We start from the raw sequence: 4,929 nt of genomic DNA on the forward strand, positions 1-4,929 counted from the left end.
GTCTATTTCAACTAATTTCGTCCATCCGATACGAACTTTGTACTTTGCTATGTAGTTCTACCAGGAATGTGTTACTATGCAAAAACTGTCTATTTCAACTAATTTGGTCCATCCAATACGAACTTTGTACTTTGCTATGTAGTTCTACCAGGGGTGTGTTACCATGCAAAAACTGTCTATTTCAACTAATTTTGTCCATCCGATACGAACTTTGTATTTTGCTATGTAGTTCTACCAGGAATGTGTTACCATGCAAAAACTGTCTATTTCAACTAATTTTGTCCATCCGATACGAACTTTGTATTTTGCTATGTAGTTCTACCAGGAGTGTGTTACCATGCAAAAACTGTCTATTTCAACTAATTTGGTCCATCCAATACGAACTTTGTATTTTGCTATGTAGTTCTACCAGGAATGTGTTACCATGCAAAAACTGTCTATTTCAACTAATTTTGTCCATCCGATACGAACTTTGTATTTTGCTATGTAGTTCTACCAGGAGTGTGTTACCATGCAAAAACTGTCAATTTCAACTAATTTCGTCCATCCGATACGAACTTTGTATTTTGCTATGTAGTTCTACCAGGAATGTGTTACCATGCAAAAACTGTCTATTTCAACTAATTTCGTCCATCCGATACGAACTTTGTATTTTGCTATGTAGTTCTACCAGGAATGTGTTACCATGCAAAAACTGTCTATTTCAACTAATTTCGTCCATCCGATACGAACTTTGTACTTTGCTATGTAGTTATACCAGGAATGTGTTACCATGCAAAAACTGTCTATTTCAACTAATTTCGTCCATCCGATACGAACTTTGTATTTTGCTATGTAGTTCTACCAGGAATGTGTTACCATGCAAAAACTGTCTATTTCAACTAATTTTGTCCATCCGATACGAACTTTGTACTTTGCTATGTAGTTATACCAGGAATGTGTTACCATGCAAAAACTGTCTATTTCAACTAATTTCGTCCATCCGATACGAACTTTGTATTTTGCTATGTAGTTATACCAGGAATGTGTTACCATGCAAAAACTGTCTATTTCAACTAATTTTGTCCATCCGATACGAACTTTGTATTTTGCTATGTAGTTCTACCAGGAATGTGTTACCATGCAAAAACTGTCTATTTCAACTAATTTCGTCCATCCGATACGAACTTTGTATTTTGCTATGTAGTTCTACCAGGGGTGTGTTACCATGCAAAAACTGTCTATTTCAACTAATTTTGTCCATCCGATACGAACTTTGTACTTTGCTATGTAGTTCTACCAGGAATGTGTTACTATGCAAAAACTGTCTATTTCAACTAATTTGGTCCATCCAATACGAACTTTGTATTTTGCTATGTAGTTCTACCAGGAATGTGTTACCATGCAAAAACTGTCTATTTCAACTAATTTTGTCCATCCGATACGAACTTTGTATTTTGCTATGTAGTTCTACCAGGAGTGTGTTACCATGCAAAAACTGTCTATTTCAACTAATTTCGTCCATCCGATACGAACTTTGTATTTTGCTATGTAGTTCTACCAGGAATGTGTTACCATGCAAAAACTGTCTATTTCAACTAATTTTGTCCATCCGATACGAACTTTGTATTTTGCTATGTAGTTCTACCAGGAGTGTGTTACCATGCAAAAACTGTCTATTTCAACTAATTTCGTCCATCCGATACGAACTTTGTATTTTGCTATGTAGTTCTACCAGGAATGTGTTACCATGCAAAAACTGTCTATTTCAACTAATTTCGTCCATCCGATACGAACTTTGTATTTTGCTATGTAGTTCTACCAGGAATGTGTTACCATGCAAAAACTGTCTATTTCAACTAATTTTGTCCATCCGATACGAACTTTGTATTTTGCTATGTAGTTCTACCAGGGGTGTGTTACCATGCAAAAACTGTCTATTTCAACTAATTTCGTCCATCCGATACGAACTTTGTATTTTGCTATGTAGTTCTACCAGGAATGTGTTACCACGCAAAAATTGTCTATTTCAACTAATTTCGTCCATCCGATACGAACTTTGTATTTTGCTATGTAGTTCTACCAGGGGTGTGTTACCATGCAAAAACTGTCTATTTCAACTAATTTCGTCCATCCGATACGAACTTTGTACTTTGCTATGTAGTTCTACCAGGAATGTGTTACTATGCAAAAACTGTCTATTTCAACTAATTTGGTCCATCCAATACGAACTTTGTACTTTGCTATGTAGTTCTACCAGGGGTGTGTTACCATGCAAAAACTGTCTATTTCAACTAATTTTGTCCATCCGATACGAACTTTGTATTTTGCTATGTAGTTCTACCAGGAATGTGTTACCATGCAAAAACTGTCTATTTCAACTAATTTTGTCCATCCGATACGAACTTTGTACTTTGCTATGTAGTTCTACCAGGAATGTGTTACCATGTAAAAACTGTCTATTTCAACTAATTTTGTCCATCCGATACGAACTTTGTATTTTGCTATGTAGTTCTACCAGGAGTGTGTTACCATGCAAAAACTGTCTATTTCAACTAATTTTGTCCATCCAATACGAACTTTGTACTTTGCTATGTAGTTCTACCAGGAATGTGTTACCATGCAAAAATTGTCTATTTCAACTAATTTCGTCCATCCGATACGAACTTTGTATTTTGCTATGTAGTTCTACCAGGAATGTGTTACCATGCAAAAACTGTCTATTTCAACTAATTTTGTCCATCCGATACGAACTTTGTATTTTGCTATGTAGTTCTACCAGGAATGTGTTACCATGCAAAAATTGTCTATTTCAACTAATTTCGTCCATCCGATACGAACTTTGTATTTTGCTATGTAGTTCTACCAGGGGTGTGTTACCATGCAAAAACTGTCTATTTCAACTAATTTCGTCCATCCGATACGAACTTTGTACTTTGCTATGTAGTTCTACCAGGAGTGTGTTACCATGCAAAAATTGTCTATTTCAACTAATTTCGTCCATCCGATACGAACTTTGTACTTTGCTATGTAGTTATACCAGGAATGTGTTACCATGCAAAAACTGTCTATTTCAACTAATTTTGTCCATCCGATACGAACTTTGTATTTTGCTATGTAGTTCTACCAGGAATGTGTTTACCATGCAAAAACTGTCTATTTCAACTAATTTTGTCCATCCGATACGAACTTTGTACTTTGCTATGTAGTTCTACCAGGAATGTGTTACCATGTAAAAACTGTCTATTTCAACTAATTTTGTCCATCCGATACGAACTTTGTATTTTGCTATGTAGTTCTACCAGGAGTGTGTTACCATGCAAAAAACTGTCTATTTCAACTAATTTTGTCCATCCAATACGAACTTTGTACTTTGCTATGTAGTTCTACCAGGGGTGTGTTACCATGCAAAAACTGTCTATTTCAACTAATTTCGTCCATCCGATATGAACTTTGTACTTTGCTATGTAGTTCTACCAGGAATGTGTTACTATGCAAAAACTGTCTATTTCAACTAATTTTGTTCATCCAATACGAACTTTGTACTTTGCTATGTAGTTCTACCAGGGGTGTGTTACCATGCAAAAACTGTCTATTTCAACTAATTTCGTCCATCCGATACGAACTTTGTATTTTGCTATGTAGTTCTACCAGGAATGTGTTACCATGCAAAAACTGTCTATTTCAATTAAATTCATCCATCCGATACGAACTTTGTACTTTGCTATGTAGTTCTACCAGGAGTGTGTTACCATGCAAAAACTGTCTATTTCAACTAATTTTGTCCATCCGATACGAACTTTGTATTTTGCTATGTAGTTCTACCAGGAATGTGTTACCATGCAAAAACTGTCTATTTTAACTAATTTCGTCCATCCGATACGAACTTTGTACTTTGCTATGTAGTTCTACCAGGAATGTGTTACCATGCAAAAACTGTCTATTTCAACTAATTTCGTCCATCCGATACGAACTTTGTACTTTGCTATGTAGTTCTACCAGGAGTGTGTTACCATGCAAAAACTGTCTATTTCAACTAATTTTGTCCATCCGATACGAACTTTGTATTTTGCTGTGTAGTTCTACCAGGAATGTGTTACCATGCAAAAACTGTCTATTTCAACTAATTTCGTCCATCCGATACGAACTTTGTACTTTGCTATGTAGTTCTACCAGGAATGTGTTACTATGCAAAAACTGTCTATTTCAACTAATTTTGTCCATCCAATACGAACTTTGTACTTTGCTATGTAGTTCTACCAGGGGTGTGTTACCATGCAAAAACTGTCTATTTCAACTAATTTTGTCCATCCGATACGAACTTTGTATTTTGCTATGTAGTTCTACCAGGAATGTGTTACCATGCAAAAACTGTCTATTTCAATTTAATTCATCAATCCGATACGAACTTTGTACTTTGCTATGTAGTTCTACCAGGAGTGTGTTACCATGCAAAAATTGTCTATTTCAACTAATTTCGTCCATCCGATACGAACTTTGTACTTTGCTATGTAGTTCTACCAGGAGTGTGTTACCATGCAAAAACTGTCTATTTCAACTAATTTTGTCCATCCGATACGAACTTTGTATTTTGCTATGTAGTTCTACCAGGAATGTGTTACCATGCAAAAACTGTCTATTTCAACTAATTTCGTCCATCCGATACGAACTTTGTACTTTGCTATGTAGTTATACCAGGAATGTGTTACCATGCAAAAACTGTCTATTTCAACTAATTTTGTCCATCCGATACGAACTTTGTATTTTGCTATGTAGTTCTACCAGGAATGTGTTACCATGCAAAAACTGTCTATTTCAACTAATTTCGTCCATCCGATACGAACTTTGTACTTTGCTATGTAGTTCTACCAGGAATGTGTTACCATGCAAAAACTGTCTATTCCAACTAATTTCGTCCATCCGATACGAACTTTGTATTTTGCTATGTAG

Source organism: Anopheles moucheti, unplaced genomic scaffold, assembly GCF_943734755.1.
Source record: "Anopheles moucheti unplaced genomic scaffold, idAnoMoucSN_F20_07 putative_Y_10, whole genome shotgun sequence".
Taxonomy (NCBI): domain Eukaryota; kingdom Metazoa; phylum Arthropoda; class Insecta; order Diptera; family Culicidae; genus Anopheles; species Anopheles moucheti.